The sequence below is a fragment of the Ambystoma mexicanum genome, chromosome 4p (assembly GCF_040938575.1).
Source record: "Ambystoma mexicanum isolate Mex_15411 chromosome 4p, UKY_AmexF1_1, whole genome shotgun sequence".
In the NCBI taxonomy this organism is placed as follows: Eukaryota; Metazoa; Chordata; class Amphibia; order Caudata; family Ambystomatidae; genus Ambystoma; species Ambystoma mexicanum.
The window spans coordinates 194,697,996-194,721,707 of NC_090927.1; the positions used below are offsets into that span (position 1 = coordinate 194,697,996).

The following is a 23,712-nucleotide window of genomic DNA, read 5'->3' on the forward strand; positions in this document are numbered from 1 at the left end:
ATTAGCAATTTTTATTTTCCCATGTAAGGAGAGGAAAACATGGTTTTCCTCTCCTTACATGTTTCTATTCGCTTCCTTGCTCATTTTCTCTTCCCATCCATTTAACTGTATTTGCTCATTTGCTGTAATCCCTTTTTCGCTTTCCAATTAAATGTCTATAACTTCCTTATTGTCTTTCCCCCTTTCCGCTATGCATGATTTCCGAGTACTATTCTCTATCTAGCTCTTTTCACTACAAATGTCCCTTCTCTATCTGTAACTTGTTCTGTTTCTATGGCCTCTGTGAAGGCATCATGAAGTAGAAACAGACAACGGAATAAGGTTTGTTTATAACCGTTTACTAAAGAAAAAGAGGGTTGAAAAAGGGCCTAACGTGCCCTATGCTAAGAAGGGATGTCCCTACCTAACTGAAGCTAATGATAGTCTGTGTCAGGAAGTCCAAATGTTTGTCTGTGTCCAACTTCTATACTTGCCCTCACATCTAATTGTATACAATGTGCAGGGATGTCAGCCTCAAAATGAGAAGTGTTCAAATAAAGGTTCAGAGCTTCTTCCAGCTGTTGGTTGGAAAAGGGGTTTCCCTTCCCCAAGCTTTCAAGTCTCTCAATATTACAAAACAACACAATTCACAAAAAGAGGGGTTCCATTCCCCAAGCTTTCCAATTTCTCAATGTTTCAAAACAACACAATTCCTTGGGATCCTTCCCAGCTCTTCTGTCGTGGTTGCCTTTCACCAATTTCACCAATATCATAGAGTTCATCTCTTAATTTCAGTTCATTCAGGCTTTCCTTTATGTTCAATCACAAGCTTATCGGGGAGTTAAGTGGCTTTTCCTTTAAGGGGGTGTACAGTGGTAATGGACTTATTTTCCTCTCACGTCTTCTGGATGCTTTACTACTTATTTTACCATAATTAAGTTATTGCACTTTCATACTCTTCTCAGGGCTTTTGCCACTGCTTATTCTTTCAAGTCACCCAGTTCCTCATATCTTTATGATGCTTGCCAATGCTTGTTCTCTCAGGTTATGCAGTTCCTTTTTATGTGGGAATTGCACCAAACTGCTTTCCATCGAATTGGTATTCAAACACAGTGGCGTACTTTTGGATCCATATTCAAAAAGGTTTAATTTCGTTCAAATCAGTCAGATTGAATAAACCAACAACAAATTCCCAGTTTATACCCTGTTCACGGGCATATTCACAAGTTCAAATATTTTTATCTGCTTTCACAGTTTGTTATTCACAAAAACAAAAGACGTTCCTTCGCTTTTCTCAGCAGCTTCGGGTTATAGTGATTTTCAAAAAGTATTTAGTTCAATCTGGAGCTGCATTCACATAGGCCACATGGTCCCTCGCTCACTCGCGAGCGATCGATCCGACCGGCAGCAAACACGCAGTTCACACCTCCGCGTTCCAGAGTTAATCAGGCCACTCTGACTCACCAGTTACACTGTCTTCAGGTGTTGTTCTCGGCGGTGACAGGCTTGCTGTGGCTGTTGCTACTCCCGCTTGGCGCACATCTTCTCCAGGATCTCTGCCACCTTGGTTGAACAGAGATGGAGTCTTTCTGGAACCGGAGACCTTCTCAGTGCTCCCGCCACAATCCACTGCAACAACTCTCCAGCTCGTAGGCACTTCGGGCACACGTCTCCCTGGCTTCACCACCAGCTTCTCCTGCAAGCATTCCACAGGCAATCTCATTAGCCTCACCTGAGCTGGCCATTTATACCGCCCTTTTGGCCTCAGATGCAGGCAATCTTCATTCACTACATAATGTTCCTGGTAATCATCATCCCTTGTCCCAGTAGCAGAGTGGTGTCTGTGTGTGTATGAGTCAATAAAGAGAGGATGTATGTCTGTGGTTTATATCCTCCTAATCCAAGTACCTGACTAGTGTGTACTGGGAGATGGTTTACTGGCAAAATGTGAAGGGATTGGAAACACCCTACAAATGCCTGGGGGATATCTGACTCTTTATCAAAGGGAAATGTGGGATACCGTGCCTCACCCATGGGTGCCTCATCCCCACTCCTCAAGTCTCCTCCACCCGGATGATCCTACCACTTATATCTACCCCCATTGTCAGGATCCGATAGGGACGGCCGTTCCCTGAAAACACAGAAAAGCATATATTGAGGAAAGAAGTGAGGACGCCTTCAGATTCCTCCAACCTCCCTATTCACACAATCCTCTTTCTATCCATTCAGTGTTACCATTGCTTTCCTTCACCTGGGGGTTCTCCCATCTATCTAATCTTCCTATCGTTGTCCCACTCCTTATTTTGAAATTCTGCATATTGTCCTGTTTTCCAATACTTTACCATTTACTGTATCCATTTTATATCCTTAATTTCTCTTGCTGCATGCCTTTTCTTCTCCTTGCATGTGTCCTACCTATCCCAATGACCTATTTTATCCATGCTTTTTCCTGTTCATGTTGCCAACAATTTCCTTTTAAACTAAATATTTATTTTTTCTATGAGTTTATATTACTTTCCATGGTTATATTACTTCCCTAGGTTTTCCAGGTATCCCTTTTCTGGCTAATAAAGTTTCCCTTCCCAGGTAGTTTTCGGAAAATTACAGTGGATTCCAATTAATATGTTTGGTTACTTTGTGCTGCTGATTGGCCCCTTTTAGGAGATTGTAAAATGCTTCCTTTTGTCTGAGCCCAAATACCAGGGTTTTATGGAGAGATGCATTGTCACACATAGTCAAGCAAAAAGCAGTTGGCATAGGAGGATTGGCAGAATTGATCCTAATATGGTTACAAGATAAAAATGCTTAATTAAAATTTTTTCAAATTATCTGATCTTGCCGACCATAAGAGTTCTAACAAGACTGTTTTTATAGAGCTTCTAATCAATGATCTTACAGGCTGAGTCTGCAGGCACAGTATGTGCAGGTGCGGACATGTGGTCAGGTGTGTTGTGTTTTATTGAACTGCTCTTGGTCTAGCAAGACTTGACTATAGAAATGCATTCCTTGCTGGCCTCTCAAATAGTTGTCTGGCTACAGAAAAGCGAAACAGGCAGTTGGATAGCTCAAGCGCAACATACTTGCATTGTGAAGAGGATGATGCAGTGCAACCTCTGTTCGACACTCTATATTACAGCACTTAGAAGCTGGAGGAGTCTGGCATGAAGCACCGCACAGCCTACCGAAGCATCTCAGGAACCTCTCCCTTCAACCACATTGCCCCGATCTTGATCACCTTACACTGGCTACCATTAGATGCTAGATACCTGTTCAAGTTAGTCTTCTTAAAGTATAAAGTTATCCATCTCAACACCCCACAATAACAAGCAAATAAACTCTCAATCTCAGGACTTTCAAACACAGTACGTTGCAAAGAACTCTGACTGGAATTACCCTCTTCCAAGAAGCAGCAAAGCGTTCACTAAAATTCTACTGGTGAAGCCCCAAAATCTGGTACTCAGGAACAGCAATGTACAGTCCTATTGTTTCACAAAGGTTTGAAAAATAAACTTTTTTTAAATGACCTTATGGAAACAAATATACGGCATTTCACTCTCTCTACTGGTCTTCCTTATGTTTAGAACCAACTCTCATGTTTGGACTTAGCCCAGCTGAGCATAGCTCACTAAATGGGCCTCATTACAAGGTTGGAGGTAGCCATGGCGCTATTAGCATCATGGCTGCCTCCAAACTCGTTCCGATTCCGCCCTGGTGAATGGAGCAATTACCGGTCCATTCCAAGGTTGGCAGGACCGGTAATTCCCCATTCACCAGGGCCCTTCCCCATTCCCATTGAGCCTCCATAGGGCTCAATGGGAATGGGGAAGGTGCTAATAACGGTACCGCAAATTGCGGTACAATTATTAGCTCCAGAGTCCCTTTGCGGGCCCCGTCGTTAACGCCTGGAAAAACCAGGCGTTAAGGGAGGAACCGCAAAGGGAACTCGTAGTAGGGCGGTAAGGGATTACCGGCACCGGTACCCTTACCGGTTCCGGTAATCCCTTACCGGCCACCTCGTAATGAGGCCCAATGTCTCCATTCTTCACTTTACGCTTCAAGCACTCTTACCTCCACAAGTTACAGAGTATCAGCTCCCTCATGTGCTACACTGTTTCCAGTACGCCTTCTGCTATATACTTTGAGACAAATTATGATGTACTTTCTGTGAAATCGGCGTTTTGCTAACCCAGTCCATTTTTATTCTTGCACTTTTAATTGGTGTTACTTGCAGCAACCTCATCAATTTCTAACACTATTCCTTTTATAAGAATTGTACAAGCTTTAATGTAAGCATGTGCACTTTAATGCTAGGCCGGTTTAGGATTTTCGGCAGTTGGCACGTCGTGCTGTTCCAGTGGCCTCACCTCTCTCTCAGACAGGACCCATTGCTGGTAGATTCTGGCTTAGCCAATTAGTGGTTTCCTTATTCCTTAGGGTTCTGTTGCTCCTGTCTCTATTGTTGGATAGCTTTGCTTTCCCTGCATTTGTTACTTTCCTCGTTTTTATCATGGTTTTGCAAAACTATCAATATTCTAGGCAATATCTTTACATAATGATTTCGCTTTTTATATAGCGCTACGAACCCTCATGTATATGAGCGCTGCCTATTATTACCCACGGTGTGTGGCGCTCATATATCGACCTCGGAAGGATGAAAGGCTGAGTTTGGCCCTGCAGGGATTCAAACCTGCGTTAGCAGGCTCTGCAAAGATGTCAAAGCGAGCGCTCTACTAGCTGTGCCACTTGACCAGCTATTTAACAGATCAGGGTCTATAACGCTGAAGTTCTTGAAGAAAATCTGGCATCTAGCTGCCCCCTAAGCTCAATCGTAGCATAACAGAAGGCAATGGCCCTCATTACGACCCTGGCGGAAATCAACCGACCGGACCGCCATAGCGTAAATAGCGTTTCCGCCATTGCACGACGGAGCAAAGTGCGGCTCATTCCGACCCATCGGGCACGAGCACTACGCCATGGCGGAAGTGCAAAGTCCGCGATGGCGGAAATGACCCCAAAACGGCCCACACCGCCGCCGTACGGCGCCCTAGGTGCAATACCGCCACCCATCTTAGCGGTCACCGCAGTGAGCGGCAACCGGAAAGTACGGTGACCGGAAATATACGGAAACGGAAGTAAAAGCATGGTCCCGGAACGGGAAACATCACGCCGTACACCTATAAAACCACAATTTCCACACAACCATTAAAAATACTACCCTGAGACACATCCCAACCCGTCATCCACCCTAGTGAAACCAAGAAAAATGGGAAAAGTAGCGAAGAAAGCGTGCGACCGCAAGCGGCAGGTCCACTTCTCCCGTGAGGAACTCACCGTGCTCACAGAGACCCTCCAGGAGAATGCTGCCGCCGTCTTCTCCACGCAAATGACCAGGACGGCACTTGCGAACAAGAAGGCCATATGGGCCCTGGTGGCACAGCGGGTAAGTGCGGTGGGGACCGCACCCCGCAACCCACAGCAATGCAGAAAGCGATGAGACAACCTGCGGATACGCGTCCGGAGCATACTTTCTGCCAACCGCAACATTGCCACAGCTACCGGGGGAGGATCGGAATCACCCATCAAGTTGATCCCCTGGGAAGAAATCTGTGCCTCCACCATTGGAATGGAGAGCATAGAGGGAGTCGGAGGGATGGAGAAAGGAGTGCAGACATCCGAAGAATCAGGTAGGTGTCCCAAATAAAACAATGCCAAAACCACAATGTCCAATCATGTGAAGTACCACGTGTCCACGTAGTGCAACAGTAACACATGTCCAGGAGAACGTCCACATACATAGGCCTGATAGCACACTTTAAAACTCACATCAAATACATAAATAATTAAAAATCCTAAAAACACCCTCTACACGTGCAGCAGGCACACCCTAACTGCAGGCTGCAAAACAACTGCACCCTCACTCCACACACAAATGAAACCACCTCCAAGGCCCCAACCCAAATCACCCTCAGGTACCACCCCAATGCATGTGATACATTGCCATTCCAATTTCCACAGACCCATTAATAACGCTCGCCCTCCTTTACTCCACCACAGGGTCCGATTCAAACGACGAGCTCCAGGACACCCCTACCAGCACACCTGCAAAGAGGGCCAAGACCAACGGCCAAAGACCCTCCACCTCAGCTGCACGCATCAAGACACGGCAGCAGCACAAATCAAGTGGCAGCACACAGGAGGGAACTCCAACAGGCAGCCCAGCAGCCAGCATGCCCACAACAGCACCACCACAGGTCCCCCCAATGGATGCCACAGTAGGCACTGCTTCTGGTGGCAGCAGCACCATAGGTGACACTGCATTAATGGCAGCATGCTCCGACACAGAAAACGGGGATGTCGAAGTTAGATCCATCCATGACCTGTCTCAATCCCCCTGTCTGTTCCATCCCGTACACCATGAGGATACCACCCAGGGGCACCCACAAGATGACGACTGGCCATCCCCCACAAGCCCTGTGGCAAGGCAACATGAGGTGACCAGCCCCTCTGTGACACCACCGCAAATGGCCATGGCCCAGCAGAGGCAACAGTCCCTCGACCAGGTAATCGTGCAACAGCAGCAACTGGCCACGCTCCTCAAGGACCATGCCGATGAATGTGGGGGCACCAAGGCAGACATAGAAACATCAACTGAGACACTTAGGGCAGAAATGGAGAGAAGTACAGAGACACTAAGGGCACAAATGGAGAGTAGCACCGAGAGCCTGAGAGTAGAAATGGAGAGAAGCACCGAGAGCCTGAGAGTACAAATGGAGAGAAGCACCGAGAGCCTGAGGGGGGAACTGCATGCGACGTCCAAAGACGTATGTGCCGAACTTGCCGCAGTGCGCCGTGTGCTCACTGAGCTCTCACAAACCCTTAGGGACATGCATGGACGTGAGCAGGCAGAGACATCATCCGTTGCAAGTTCCGTCCAGGGCAGCCCCCAACGTAGATCTGGGAGGAACCTGCGCTCCACAGGCAGGGGTGCCCCTGATACCCGGAGAGGGGGCTTGCAATAGCGACTGCCCACTGACAATGAGCATCTTTGGACACTGGTGTTCGGGGGGGAGGTAGGAGGGTGGAGGGGGTGTGTTGGGCTCACTTGGGTGGCGGGTCGATAGGGTGTTTAACATGATATCACATATGCCATAAACAATGCACGATCATCCAATGAGATGTGTGGACATTGATCTTTGTGTACGAGGCCATTATAGGCGTACAGTCCATATTGTGCATGTTCCAGACACACACAGTGCCACGAGTCCCGTGTCCATGTATCAGCCACCAGGCGTGAGTGCTAGAAGCATGCATCTATGAGATGCTGACGAATGTCACGGCCCTCCTGTGCCTCGCAGACTCCTTGAGGTGCTGCCACATCCCCACCCTCATCATGACCATCTTCAGGTGCTTGCAGTTCTGCGTCAGGGGGCATGGGCACATTTCTACGTACGCACATGTTGTGTAGCATGACACATGCCATGACCATCTTTGCAACCTTCTCATGGCGGTACAGGAGTGCCCCGCCAGACCTGCTGAGGCAGCGGAAACGAGTCTTCAGTAGGCCGAATGCCTGTTCTATGACTACACGGGTACGTGAGTGGGCATGGTTGTAGTCCTCCTCATGCTGGTCCCGTGGGTTCCGGACTGGTGTGAGGAGCCATCTCTTCAGTGGATACCCGGCATCACCTGTATGTGGACAATAAAGGAATTTTGAGGAATGCCATTGCTACGTACGCACCCCCCCCCCTTCCTGCCAGGTCATTGCCGCATCACATACCCCACATCATCATGCTTGAAATGAGACTCACCGAGTAGCCAGGATCTGTTCCCTGCGTGTCGCTCCATGTAGCGTGGTATTGTAGAGTTCCTCAAGACCATAGAATCATGGGTTGATCCAGGGAATCGGGCACAACAATGTGTAATGATCCTGTTGGAGTCACACACCATTTGTACATTCAGAGAATGAAATTGTTTTCGGTTGCGGTACTGGGCCTCCATGGCATGTGGGACGACCAATTCCACATGGGTGCAGTCGATGGCACCAATGCAACCCGGTATGCCGGCAAGTGCATGGAATCCCACTTTTGTGTTGGTAATTTCCTGCTCCGAGCGTGGTAGAGAGATGTAGTCGTCTGCTTGCTGCAGGAGGGCATCGAGCACTTGCAATAGTGTCCGTGAGAACAGTGGCTGTGAAATGCCATGCAACTGTCCGACTGTGTGCTGGTAGGTGCCTGTGGCCAGGAAGTGGAGTACAGACACCACCTTCAGTAGGGGTGGGATGGCGGTTGGGCTATCTATCATGCTGACAAGGTCAGCCTGTGTCATGTCCACAATGGCGGTTATGGTGTCCCGGTCCAAACGGTAGAGGATGTGGATCTGCTCATCAGTGAGGTTGAACGGATGTGCTCGGAGGCGTGGGATTGCGGGCTGCCTGCGTGGTGGTAGTGGCTGTGCTGGCGGCCCTTGCTGGCCCTGCCTTGCCCTCCTCCTCCTCCTGCGTCTCCTCCGTGCGGCCGGTTGTAGTTGGTGTTCGTCTTCTTCTTGAAGTTGGAGTACTTGCAGTGCTATCAGGTCCCCCAGGGCCAACATAGCTAGTCCTGCCGGTAGCATTTCGGAGTGGGTGTGGTTGTGGGAGGGGGTTGGGTGTGCAATTTATGTGTTTTCAGGCTGTATGGCCTCCACCTGTGGTGATTCATTCCACCTGTGCAAGCTGCTCTCCCCTTTGGGCGAGCACGTCCCGCACACAACGCTGCAATTCGACGAATGGCATCTTGCTATTACAATCATGTATTTGTAACCGATGGCAGTGTAACATTGGTTGATATGTTCATTCTGCTATGGTCCCATTGTTTCACATACTATCTTTGCAGTCGCGAACAGACTTGTGAAGGGTCAGTGGAACGTAGTACTCGAGTAACGGTGGACCCTCATGCAACACTGTACCGAGGTTCACCGACGGGCGGGGCGTCCCATTTGTGAGTGAAGGCAGTTGCCATTTTCACACACAGCCGCACTAGATGGATTAATTTGTGATTTCAAGCGGCCACAGATGCCTTTTCGACGTGATGTTGCAAATGAGGAATTCGAAGGGCGGCGCTTTCGGTTTTCAGCTAGCAGCGAGGAGATGCCCACAGGTCTGACTGCAAATATAACGTTCTATTGTTCAATGTCCTTGGGACAGGGGCCATGGCGAGAATGCAATGATTGATATGAATAGTATGGGATGCGCAATAGCGAAGTGGGCGATAAGGCCGGACGTTCCCAAATACATGTTACTTCACAACACTGGAATTACGGGCTGGGGCACAGTGGATTTTGCAGGCTGCATAACGCACAGACTCAATGGAAATTTCACATGTTATGTGAGTATGGAAACAGGCGTTTTCATTACGGGATGAGGGAATGATGTATGGATGCATGGACAGATGATTTGATACAGAGTTTGCCATGTACAGGGCTTCTTGGAATCTATCCACCTCCCCTGCGCTATGTGATGCAGGGCTGCCATAGTGGGACCATCGTCTATCTGGCCTTGTTGAACCCTCCCTGTCTCGACGCGCCTTCAGACACTTGTGTCTATGCACGTTACCAATCCCATCTGATGGATTCTGTTTTAACAGACGCATGCACAGGAACACTCGTTTGTGATAGTGTTTTCACCTCGATATAGATAGTTATGATTCGCTAGTGGTTTTTGGGTGGTGATGATCCTTTGGAGTGGGCTAGCATGCATATGGCTGTGGATTTGGTGTGATCATTGAAGTGAGTAATTCAAATGAAGTTCTGATGGCCATACTATTCTTTTTCATTTCATTTGGGTGACAGGTATCTCCTCCCCTTTTGCCACTGCCATCTGTATGCCACTCCTGCAGATGGATTTTACTCCCGACACCTGCTGCTTCGTGTTAATCAGTGGAGCAGCATTACGATCTTATGGGACGATCGCCAATGGGCCACATGCCCTTACGCAGTACTAGTGGCTAGGAGCAACATTTCGGCCTTTCAGCTGGACTAGTACCTCCCTATTGGGACGGCCCTGCGGTTCTAGGCGCTTCCATGTTGCCTTTTCGTACGAGAATGTAGCCCCTGTGTACCATGAAGGAACAGGGCGTCACACAAGAAGTAGCTGGTCATTTATTGCGGATGCAGCCCACAATGGTGAAATGTATTTTGGAGTTCATGGCCTAATGGCTGTATGGGCTTGGTGAATTTGTTGTGCATTAAATTTCTATTCTGATATGAACCGTGTAGCGTTCTTCTTTGCAAGTGATGTGGCATATTCCTATTTGGGGAGCGATGTATTGTGAGGAGATCTGCATTGGGTTCCAGCTTCGGAGTATAGTTGCGTGGTACTGTGCTGGGCGCGTTTGCCTACGAAGCCCAGTGAGGTCAGGGATAAGGGCTGCCAATATGACTGTTTTGATGATGTCATGCTCAGGGGCGGGGGATTAGCTTTTGTGTAACAGATGCCGGTCAGCCAGTTGGATTGGTGGAATGATGTGATTATCGGAATATGGCTGGTCACAGGTGCCTGTGTTTGCGTGCGTTTCTTGGAGAGAGACTGAGGTCATGTCCATTTGTATAGCTTCTGTATTCGTGCCATCTGTGCCCTGCAGCTCCCATTGGCCCCTCTTGAGATTCATTTGTTCGTTGGCAGGCATGGATGACTAGTACATTTCACTGGTTGCATTGTGTGACTTCATTGCACCTACGGGGAGTTGTACAATGTGGCCAGGGAGCGGTGTACAGGCACTCAGTAGGGCCGTTTACGGTTGGTTCGCGATGCCGTACTTCTCACCATGGCGGAATGGTACTTTCCGCCGTGCTTGATGGCGTTAGGTGCATGTCCGCTAGGGTCAGAATTCGCGTACCGTTGCGCCATGGTGGTAATTACGGTTTGGCATGGCGCGCGCGCGCGTACTTGGTGCAGTTAGCGTTGGCGTTCACTACGGTGTCGCTAATGGCATCGTACTTTGCGGTGACGGGTCATGATCGCACCGAGCGCTATTCGATGGCGGTATTGCATTTCCGCCATCGTTTTTCAATTTCCGCCAGGGTCGTAATGAGGGCCAATGTATATTACGCATTGCTCAACGTGAGATCTGCAGTAAACACCACTGCCATTTGCAATTATACCAATGAACAAAAACTGGACTTTTTATTTGTTACAGAAATCTGGTTAACAGACGATTGTTGTCGCATCTTTCACACCCTATTCCTGATGGCTACCTTGTTAAATGGGTTACCAGAGAACACTGGTGGGGCAGAAGGGTAGCAGTCATTTTTATATCTAACTTTTCGGTTCCCAAGGTCAAAGCCTTAATCTGGGATGAGTTGCCCCAAATGTGTTCATTTACCTTTAAAGCTTCATATTCAGATTATGAAAGGACCGTTTTTGTCTACAGTCCCCCTGGCCCTGCTAATAGCTTTTTGATGGGCTTGGAGGACTCTGTTTCCTCAGCTACAGTGTCAGACAACAAATTCATAATTTCAATATCTGGCATGATTGTCCGTTTGAGGGTGATCCTGCTAAGCACTTTTGACTTTTATATTGCTTTGCAATTGAGTCTTGTTTAGTATTGGTATGGTATTGTTTATTTATAAAGCGCCTATACACAGGAAGTGTTTCAGAGCGCTCAAGGAGGGTGGGAACACAGGGAAGAAACAACAGTAGCTCAGAGCCCTTGACATTCTGAGACGATAATGGTCTGCAGAGGCAGAGTAAGTAAAAAAGATACATTTAACAGTTTGGATACAGCAAATAGGCCTAACTGCGACTCTGTGGTTTTTATCAAGTGCTCATTAAGGGGAGAAGACAAGGAAAACAGACAGACCATCTTCAGGCAGAGATGCATTCAGATTGTGCAAGTGCAAGACAGTCAAGGGAGGCAGGGTAGGGGGTCCAAGTGCACCCAGTCAATAGAGGCTGGTATAAGTGCGGAGACAGGAGCTCTCATGGAGTTAATCAGAAGTGCAGTAAGGGGGATGGGGTGCAGGGTCCTGATGCAAGTGCAAAGAGGACTGGCGAGAGTGTCTGGGACATCCGAGAGTCTGAGATACACTAGGCGGCTAGTCAGCAAAGCTGTATGGAAGAGGAGGGAGAGATGGAAAGAGCAGAGAGCTAGGTTAGCAGGGTAGGGGGAGAGAAAAGGAGGAGGAGAAGAGAAAGGTCTTGAGGAGTTTATGGAACTTAAGGAGATCAGGCTCAAGACAGAGGGTGGCAGGGAGGCTATTCCAGAGGGAGGCGCCTGCTGAGGATAAGGATCTCCCTCCAAATCTCTCTTGGAGAACCGGCTCACTCGCAAAAGGTTGGAGGTAGATGAGCGGAGGGCTCGAGAGGGACAATATTTAGGTAGGCAATGTTGTAGGTAAGTAGGTCGCAGGCCCCAGAAAGCTTTGTGGACAATGCAAAGGGTCTTGAATTTGATCCTTGCAGCCACAGGGAGCCAGTGAAGGGATTTCAGCGCCAGAGAGATGCAGTCCCTGGGCTTGAGGCCAAGGATAATGCCTGCGGTTCTGTTCTGGATGAGTGGCAGAGGGCGCAGGGCAGGCACAGGGAGGTTGAGGAAGAGGCCGTTGCAGTAGTCCAGCCTAGAGAGAACCAGGGCTCTGGAGACAGTGAGACACTGAGGGAAAGTGAGAAAAGGTAGGGTGCCTCTGGGGAGGTGTAGCTGATAGTTTTACTTTTTTGAGATGTCAGGAATGTGAGAGGAGAAGGAGAGAGTGGAGTCGAAGATGACCCAAAAGTTTTTGGCCTTGCAGGTACGGGTGGGCACGGGGCCAAGGGAGGCCGGCCAGAGTGAAAAGGGGAAAGCGGTAGCAGGGGTCCCAATGCAAACAATCTCAGTTTTACTGGCATTGAGGCAGAGGTCGTTTGCAGCACATTATGACTGGATAGCGGACATACAGTCAGATATGAGAGAGGAGGAAGAAATGTCTGAGGGAAGCCTGAAAGATAGTTGACTGTCATCCGCATACCACTGGAAATTAGAGGTGAAAGTGGCGATCACACGTGCCATGGTAGGCATATAGACATTGAAGAACCAGGGGGATAGGTTTGATCCCTGGGAACGCTGCAGATTGAGAGAGTGAGAGTCGGAGAGAAAGGCTCCAAGTTCCACCTGAGATGGGCGGTCGGAGAGGAAAGAGGTTAACCATGCAAGCGCCTGACCTGTGATTACCAGGGTGTCACGAAGACATGCAATCAGGATGTTGTGGTTAACGTTGTCAAAGGCGGAGGAGAGATCAAGGAGAATACGGATAGAGGGAGTGTAAGAGTCAAGATTTGAAAGCAGGTCTTCACGGGTGTTCAGAAGAGCAGTTTCCGTGCCTCTGGAAGCTCTAAAGCCAGATTAATGGTCATGGAAGCAACCAGTTGATTCAGTGTGGAGGTTCAGTTGAGAGATAGCCAACTTCTCAAGGAGTTTGCCTAGGAAAGGAGTGATAGAGATTGGATGATAGTTTGCCAGAATTGAGGGGTCAGTTGAGCACAGGGGAGTGCTTAAGAGCAGTTGGGAAAACTCCAGTTGAAAAGGAGAGATTGCAAAGGTCAGCCAAGGTTGGGGCGAGGGAGTCAATGTTGTCCTTAATGGTTTTGGAGGGGCAAGGGTCCACTTGTTTGGATGAGGTCTTCATAGACCGGACTTGTCTGGCGACCTCATCGGGTGTGACAGGGGAGAGAGAGAAGAGGGGAAGTAGAGGTGGGGCAAGGGAGGCTCCGGTGTTGGTGTGCTGTGATGTGGAGGAAAGGGAGGAAAGGATGTCTTGGGTTTTTGTGGTGAAGTGTGCTGCCAGGGCAGAGCACCGGTCCTGGGAGGATGTAACAGAAGAAGAGGCTGCTGAAGGATTGGCCAGTTCTTTGAAGACTTTGAAGAGTTTGGACATGTTGTTTGATGCCACAGAGATGCGGGCTTCAATAAAGACTCTTTTCTTGGAGCGGATGCAGAGTCGATATTGCCTTTGAAGAGGCCAGTTTGTCAAGATGGTCCACCTGATGAGTTCCATTTCCACACAACTGCCCTACAATTGCGTTTAGGGCAGCCAGACAGTAGTCATACCAAGAGTTTCACTTTTTGGAAGGCTTCAGTCTGACCTTCATGACAGGGGCAAGAGTATCAAGAGTGTTGGAGATAGCGAGATTAAGGTTAGAAAGGGCTGTGCCAGGGTGGGAGTCAGCCGCAGGAATGGGAGGAGGAGAGCAGGTGGAGGCAATGGCAGCCACTGTCACTTTTTTCATGGGCCGGGTGACTTCGAAGCCGAGTGCCTTTGTCGGGTGTGTCGCTGCAAGAGGAGAGGTGAGCTCCAGGTGTGTTGATAGAAGAGAGTGGTTTGTCCAAGAGAGAGAGGTGGTGAGAGGGATAAAGAGTGGGATGTCAGTGGAGATGAGAGCATCCAGTGTGTGGCCCGCGGTATTAGTGGAGCCACATGGTAGGATAGAGAGTGAGAGTTGCATAGGTTGCAGAAAGGTCCTGAGGAGTCAGGAGAGTCCAGATGGATGCTGAGATCACCCAGCAGCAGGAGTTGAGAGGAGGAGGAAAGAAGAGAGGAGGCCAGGTCAGCCCATTCCGAAAGGAAGAGAGTGGGCTGTCAAGGAGGCTGATGGAAGGTGGCCATATGTACTCCATATGCATTTTACTCTTTCCTGTTCTCATAACAGAGGGCATTGCCTTGATTTTGATTATTTCCATTCCGATTCATCTTCTGGTGTCTTGGAGCAACCATTATTTTAGGCCACCCTAGCAATGAGGCACAACGGTCAAAAAAGGCGTTGTTAAAGCTCAAGGCTGAGGATATTATATCAGCATTGCCATAGTGCAGCTTAGAGCCCCATGTTAATGAGTTCTTCAACCAATGCCAGGCTTCTTACCAGTGGCTCCATTTCTTCCATCTAGGCATGAAAAAAGATCACTCCACTGATTCTCATTGATTTTAATTTCATTAAAGCAAATCTATTGCAGGAAAGATAACATCTGGCGGGGGTCCAGAGAATCTTCCCATTTAGACAACGTGCGGAATGCACCTTTTATATACAAAACCGGAGTCAAGAAAGCCAGTTCCATGTTTCTTCATGGGAACATTTTGGTTACAAATAAGCCAGAAAAACACTTTTGTCAAAAATGTCAAAAACCCTGCTGTCTATTTCAGAAAGACATTTCATCATCTGATTTAGCAAACAAGTATAATGCTTTATTTCTGGGGAAATGGTGGGGAGGCTACTGCCTCGCCTACAGAGTTAAGTACTGATATTCAGGATGGGCCTGCTTTTGTAGTCAATGGCGTATTTGAGAATGTTATTCTTTCTCTATTAAAGAAGCTCAAGTCCACTAGATCTATTGCAGATGTACTTCCCGCCCTAGTAGCTCAGTTGCACCCCTCTACCTTGACTGAATGCATTACTAAGCTAATCAATCTGTCTCTCCAACAGGGATCTGTCCCTCATGACCCAAAAAAATAACGCTCTTATCACACCTCTGCTGAACAACATTCTTTGGACCCTGAGGAAAAGGGGACCTACTGACTCATTGCAGGAATTCTTTGGAACGCTAAGATCCTTGAAAAGGCAGTGACTCAACAACTGGGTGTCTTTGTTGGTAACCACTAACTTCTGTGCGCCCTGCAATCAGGGTCATCCTCGGGAAATGAGGAGGAAACTACCCTGATCTCGGTGTAGGATGACCTCCTCCACCACTCAGATCAAGGCCGTCTGCCCCTTCTGTTGATGTTAGACTTATTGGCCACCTTTGACACGGTGGACCAGCACAGTCTTTTATCTCTACTTTCATCCTTGCTATGGATCTCTGGTTCCTCTTGGATTGGTCCTGGAACTTCCTTTCAAATAGGTACTAAGCCACTGAGATCAGCCCTTTTACTTCAGCCCCTTCCTTGGTCCAGTGCGGGGTCCCCCATGGTTCCCCTTCTATCACCCTTCTTTTTTTAACATCTATGCCCACACCTTTATTGATCATCATTTGGAAATATGATATTCATTTCCACTCCCATGCAAATAATAGTGGTGGTAGGGGTCCGAGATCAGGTGGCGAAAGGGCAAGAATCTAAGCTGATGAAAGCAGAGGAACTAAGGTAATATCTGGGGGGAACTAGCAGAACAAGGAAAAAGCAGCCAGGAATAGAGAGTCCAGTAAGAACAGGAAGAAACGAGAGAGAAAGCATCACACAACACAGACATCAGGGGCAAGACCCTGATCTGAAAGGGATGTGCCCATGGTGGGAGAACGAACGAGCAAGTGGCATGGCATGGAGGAGAGCCAGGAATAGGGGAGAGTTATAAAGGAGGTAGGTACTGAATGCTAAGTTCGAGATGCCAGGGACAGGAGGTGAGAAGAATCTCAACAGGATTTTTGTGGAAACTGGGGCTGGAATGCCTGGGTGACTTTGCCTGCCATCCCAATCAATATTCCACCTTCTATTATAACTCATGGTGGAGATTCTGCAATGTCTATAGATCCTGCAGTATACTTATAGAAGCAGACCCTGGAGAGTTACCCCAAAACCTTGTACGGCCAAGTGAACAAAAAGGCTGTGATTATGCTTTTACGTTGATGTAGCTGTCAAAGTCCTTGTGAATTTTAAAGAAGATATTTTCTTTTCGTTGTATGACCGGGGACCACGGCATACGTTTGTTTGCTTTACATTATTAGAAGGTAGTGAACTGCAAAAGGACCCTCTAAGAAGTGCCCCAGGAGGTATCTTTCTTACCCATTGACATATCGAGAGGAGTGGAAGAGGAAGAACTCCAGGGGTAAACCTAAGGTGGTCTCATGGGAAGGCCATAGACGGGACTCACACCTAAGTTTCACATTTGCATTTTCTTGATGTGCATTGGAGAACAGTGAAATTCAGTGGCCATGGTAGGACAACACACAAACATCCAGAGAGGGAGGAGGTAGGAGGGTGGAGGGAGGAGGGAGAGGGAGAGAGAGAGATTTCATTTTCAGTTATATTGTCTAAAGTGGAATGATCAGAGGTGGCCGTGTATTTATTTTCAGGTGGCAAATAACCTCAGCAGAACAATGTCAGACTTCCAGTAAGCAATCTAGTATTGTTACTCTGTAACAGATACTGCAGAGTTATGTTATGTTGATTTATACAAGGCAACACTACCACCCAGGGCCAGTCTCTAGGCGCTCCAGTGGCAGAGTCATTCTAGAATTGCTGCACACAAGATTACATTGGCATGCTTATTTGGGGAATAATGTACATTGTTACATATAGTACACGACCACTCAGCAAAATGGCACTAATAATTACTTCAATGTTTTAAGTGAAACATTGTTCACAAGACCACTTCTTTAGGACGGAAAGGGGCTCGAGTAACGTGTTGGTGCTCCTTTGTTATCTGCATTTAAGGGGCTCGAAGCAGAGGCACCTCCGAACGGCATGATACTTTTCTTTCGTTAATAATTCCTCCAGATCAGCCAGGCCAGTTTCGGTGCTTCACAGGTCATTCGCATCTCATGACTTGGATGGGGTACCCATTGACTGGGGTTCGGTGGGGTGCTGCGAGAGCCTATTCCAGAAGGGGCTGCCCCTTGCTATAATCACAAACTGCCGTCATTCCAATTCTGCCAACGAGTGTATGACACACGATGTAAATGTGATGCTAACACCACCAGTGACTGCCCCAGAGGCGCCTTCTCCTCATACCACCTTTACAAGGAGCTTGGCATTGCCCGCTTATGTAAACATGTTGGCATCCGCTCTGGGAGAAAAGCTCTGCCATGAGAGATGTATAATGTTACTTCGCGCTACCCTAAAAACGTTGTTTCAGAGTTTCCTAAACCTACATTATGCAAATTCATATGGCTAGATGACTGCCTTATCACATCTGTGATTTTTGGCTTCTGGTGCCAATTTTTGGGAAATACTAATGAGTGGATTGTTTCAATTAATTTTCTGCAAAACATATTCAAATATTTCGAAACTAAACGTGTATGCGTGTGGCATCGGGTCACAGGTGTGACTCCTCAGTCACGTGGGTCCGTGGCCTGGGAGGGATGCGCGGTGCGTGAACTAGAAGGTCCCCCAATGCACATGCCACCCAGCCACGTGACACCGTAGTGACAACTGCACACGAGACTTTTTCTTTTCGAATTGCTAATGATGAAATCTATTTTGTATAAACTGAAAAGTCATATAGTGCGCTATGCCCCTTCCCCCGCTGCACGAGTGTGGGTAATGTTGTGCCACCCTTCTACTGAGCTCAGGTAGAGTCGCTCGTTTTGATTTGATATAACTTGGGTTGTTTTTTTACTGTAAAAAGGACCAAAACAAGTAGCCGCTCGTCTCAACACTGCACGGAAATGCGGCCAGAGAGCTACTACTTCCATATGACGAGCGGACAAGCAACAGCATGCCAGCCGGAGTCCTGTCGACACGAGTTACAGGGCGGGCGGCGGGGGTGGGCGATCGATGCGGCTGCAATAGCAGAACGGCAAGGCACGGGGAGTGACAGGACATCACTACCTCGCGTGCCACGGCGCCGTGACTAAAGGGCCCGCGATAAAGAAACAACCCGCAGCCTTTGCCAATTTCATGTTTTTGCTTATCACACAGCCCACACGCAGGGCCATCTTAAGCACAATGGAATTAAGTAATCAAGAATATCTGGTGGTACCCCCCTCTCTCTCCCCCACCTTGAGCATAACCCATAGGTAGATATGCCACCTCGCAACATTAAAAATAAGCATGTTTAAGTCATTTAAGTCCCCTTATCCTATTCAGTCTTGCTCTAATCAGAACGATAAACAAGTAGCATTTGAAGGCCAACATTAGCAATCTGTGAAGAGGTTGCTTCTCTTCTAGTATAGAAACAGAATACTTTTTCTCAATATCATCCGGGAAGGTATGCAGCCTGTGGTATTAATGCAGGACTGTGTGTAAAAGGTACATGTAACCCAGAATAGGCAGATAACTCACATTAGCTGCCTCAGAGAATGCAAAAGTGCTCATGCATGGATAGAGTAGACCATTTGTAAGGAAGGAGAAAGCTACAAATAGCATAGCATGGATAGTGAATGCAGATTAGAAGCTACCAGGAAGGTGTCTCTATCCAGACAGACTGAGATTAGAAGTGGGACATGGTTTTCAAATAGTGTTGTCATTAGAGATCAAGGGAACAAGTCCCTGTGGTGTGCAGTATATCAATGCTCACTATTATAGTGGAAGCAACCCTATAGCCAGTGAAACCATGAGTGGGGCTTTTATGAAGATATGTCCTGTGAAGGAAAACACTCTGAAGGGCTGACAATTTTTAAAGGTTTAGGGACTGGCAATTCTGAGAGGTTAGGCAATACAAGATTAAATGAGATGCCCAGGATCACACATTGCTTAAGGGGTGAAGCTGGGATTTGTGCCAACTCTGGAATTGCTGCATTTGAACACTTTCTTTTCAAGCTCTTACCACTGACCTGCAATGTACATAAATCACATTCCCAGACCTGACAATTTTTATAACCAAGATATCACAGAAGTGTGTTACGCAAAATGGGAATGATTTATCAATCCATGTGATTTAACAGATTTAATCTAGGTATGTATTTTGTACTTTTAAGCTTGAAATACTTCCAAAACAATGGCTTGTGAAATTGTCCTTCATAAACGTGCAAAAAAACCTTTGACTTTTATACAAAAAGCAAATTGTTTTTTGTGGCAAACGAGCAGACCTTAAAATATGCTTGCCCAAGGCCTACAACATCTGGTCCACTCTCTCCTGTCTACCACCCCTTCCACTCAAATGACCTATAGAAGAAGAAATATCAAGTAATGAGCTAAATGATGTCACCAGCATGTAAGAAGGAAAACCTCACAGAAGACAGCACAGTAATGCAAGAGATACATGATTTGACCAGAATCACTGTATCGTCTTCTGGCAAAGCCAGGATACAAGTAAGAACACTTTGGTTCCACAGTCTTTTATTCACCTCTTGGACTAATAGTTTATGCTCATCTTTGGAGGGGATTGCCTAGGTTTTAGAACACCCCATCTGAACAAACCAATTCCTAGAAACTTCACCATATGAATGGCATGTTAGTTTTTATAGCAACTCCTATCTGGTGCAGGAACATTGCTGATAATAGCACCTCTTATGCTGCAAAACCAAGTACATATGGAGGTAGGTTTATAAACTTCAGACATCGGAAAGTTTCAGCCAGCCTTGCTGGAGTGCTCTTCTAATCTTTCATATGAACGCATATCTCTGCAATGAGAGCTTAACACACTGTGCTAACTTCTGAACCATTGTGGCACTCAATGTATCAATATGGATTTCAACTTTAGCTATTGCACATGATCAACATAATTCCCACAAGAATGAAAGAATGCCACAGAAGCTGTGCCATACGGAACACACAAACTATGTATTCCACAGTGAACACAGAAAGCATTACATGATTAATTGATCAAGGCAGAATGTACTTGTCAAAACAGACAGGCAATAGGTTTAGCACTTCAGCAGCATGCCATAAAATCACCTGGCGTGTGCTATTTAAGTCTGGTAAACAATGGAATCTTACTTTAGATCAGGCAGCCTTGTGGGGCCCCTTTAAAGGTGGGGGCCCTGGGCAAGTGCCCCTTTTGCCCTCCCATAAAGACGTCTCTGCCCACACGGAGAAGAAACAAAGCTTAGCTTTGCCCCACGTGACGTACTGCATGCACAAAGCAAGCAGCAACCCGGGTGCGACAGGAAGACCACTGCCTGGTGCGTAGCAGAGCAGAGCGAATAGACGCATTGGCGACTCTAAATCGGAGAGAAACGGCAGAAGCAGTCCTGTCACAATGACCTAGAGCCAGGGAAGGCGCCAGGGCCTTTAGCTGTTTTCATTTTAAATGGCCTTCGAGGCTCAGGTGTGGGCCGGATCTCAGGGACATCATTTCACCAATATGCCAAGCATTGGGGAAGTGGCATCACACGGCCCTTGACCTCTGATGATATCACAGGAATTGATGTTATTTGACCCAGCTCCCAAGTGACATCACAGGAAGTGATGACACACAACCTTTCACCCCTTGACAAAACAGGAAGTGGCATCACATAGCATTGTTCTTCAGTACACTAAGTAAAATATGGTTACGATATCACTGTAATGTGATACACATTTCATACAACATTGGATCCCCATATGTAGCGTTAATATCAGTGCTTATAGGCCAAATTACTGTGAATGTAAGCAGATCCAAGGCCAAATGATGCAATGGAAAGAAAATACATGTGGCTGTTGCATGAAATGAAAGAATGTGTATCAACAAATTCAATCCTTAGAAACTGAACAAGAACCAAGTAAATCTACAGTCATCCCCTGTCGGGATATGCAAAAAGCAAAAAACAGATCGTAGCAGGTTATATTTATATACAGGTGTTGGAAGATTTCTGAAGCATTTTCGTTTGTTAGACATGTGTCGCATATTGAGTGTGGCAAGGAACGCAGAGAGAGAGAGAGGCCCTCATCTGGTAGGGTCTGGCATGGTATGAGCTGCCAACACAGGCCCCAGCCCCTCAAGCAATGGGCCAGGCTTCACCTTCACCAATTTAACAACCATGACTGCTGTGCAGTTATAACCGCAGTTGAGCAAACCAGGCACAATGCGATATGGCGCCTTGCCCAAGATCACATTATTTGCAGCACAGGCGAGCGCACAGCCCGTCGAATTCCTCACAATGTGGCTGTATTTGCCTATTTTAGGAAGTAAAAATGACTGGTACCACCAATATTTGGAGGGTGGCCATAACAATGTGGGGTTGGTGTGGGTAAATGCTCTGCTTTTTAAAACTGGCGCAGTGTGTGTGGTACATTTTACTGCAGTTTTAGCCATGATACGGCATGCGCTGTGGGATATCACATTTACTTGGCACAAATAGAAAAGAAACTGACCAATGACTGCAATAGAACAATAGGCAGCATCACAGGGGAGCAAGCTGCCGGGACTCCAATATTTCCACCCGCAGCTGAATGCTGATGAGCTCTGTTTCATTACCACCAATAAATGGTGGTAATGAACATAGTCGGCTGGCACAGTCGGCTGGCAAATTTACTAACACAGTCGGCTGGCAACTTTCATTTAAAGTGATATATTCGCATGGGGCGGATTTCCCTTTAGTCCAATCAAGCAGCGTAGCGTCCCTAACGCCTCTTCTGAAAAGGAGCCCAGCACAGGCTCAACCTCCACTACAGGGAGAAGAAGTCTGCAGCGAGGCATTCAATCCGAGAGAGATAATACGGATGGCGCGAGTCACTAAAGAAGATGAGTCTCTACTAAAAGAGCGCCCTTTGCATTAGCCGCGAAGAACTCGACGATTATTCACAAGAGCTCAATGGAAAGTGAGGCGCTTGGATATCCCTCTGCAAAATGAATTGGGGCTCTGAAGTCCTACAATTATTTTACAGATAGCTATGTTCAATATAATATGCTCTGCGGGGGAAAACAGCTAATATAGCTACATATAATGGCCAATGCCGTAGGCCGCGGGGCAATAAAGATGCGCGTTGTAATTGATATCAAGAAAGAACAAGGATGACCAGGAGATATCATCATTAGCTAATAAAACCGGAAACACTTAAGATCGCCAACGTGTTTTATCTTTACTTCCATGTCACACTATAAACAAGAAATGGCAATGCCAAAGGGTATTTGCCACAAATGGCCGCAATAGTACTAACTGGTTATTAATGGTAGCAGCTTTAAAATGTTGTATGTACCTGGGCATATGATGGCAGTGCCTGGCAAATACCCATCTAATACCTATTCATGAACCAAAACTGTTGGCTTTGTTCATACTGGTTTTAAACAGGACTTCAGCAAAGGACACACATAGGGGGTCATTACGAGCTTGGAGGTAATGGAAAAACGATGCGGTAAAGGATTACCGGTATCGCTTACCGCTCAAGTCCATTACGACCCTCCAACCCGCTATTATCGGCATCATAAATAACGGTGCCTCTAATAGCGGCATGGGCGCGGGCACGCAACCCTACATGCCGGCAATAGCAGCATGGCGTAAACAGGAGCTGAACACAAGTCAGGCGGACATGCAAATAACGGCCTACTGAAGCCCGAAAAGTACCTTACCGGCATGGAGTAAATACAGGCATCACAAACCACCTGTAAACGGCCATGTGCAGTGTTCCCAACTGCCACAGGTGCACACAATCATCACAGGTGGAGGCAATGTAGACTGGGCCAGCACAAAAGGAGCACACCCCACCCCTACCCACACCCAGTCACACACAAAAATGATTCCAATACTAGTAGCAATACTGGGGCTGGAGGACATGATTGCAGTGGAACTCCAGCAACAACAACAACAGGCAGCACAGAGGAGACGCAGGAGGAGAAGGACAGTGAGGCAGGCACAGCATGCATCAGCAGTGCAGGCAGTTGTACCACACAGGCAGCCCCCAATCCCCCGAATCAGAGCCAATCCATTCAGCCTAACCCCTGAGAAGATACACACCCTGTACCGTCTGGACCGGGACACCATCACCACCATTGTGGACATGATACATAATGACATTGCCAGCCTCATAGACATCCATACCGCCATCCCCCCTCTACTGACGGTGGTGTCTGTGCTCCACTTCCTGGCCACAGGCACCTACTAGCACACAGTAGGGCAGATGCATGGCATATCACAACCATTATTCTCACGGACGCTGAACCAAGTGCTCGATGCCCTCCTGAAGCACACAGGCGACCACATATTCCTACCACGGACTGCC

The 23,712-nt window shown here is 47.4% G+C and overlaps 1 protein-coding gene across 1 annotated transcript in view; it reads right to left on the reverse strand.

Moving 5' to 3' along the window:
- Positions 1-23,712, reverse strand: part of PNOC (prepronociceptin) — a 438,527-nt gene that overhangs the window by 15,020 nt on the left and 399,795 nt on the right. The gene's annotated exons all lie outside the window — the stretch shown is intronic.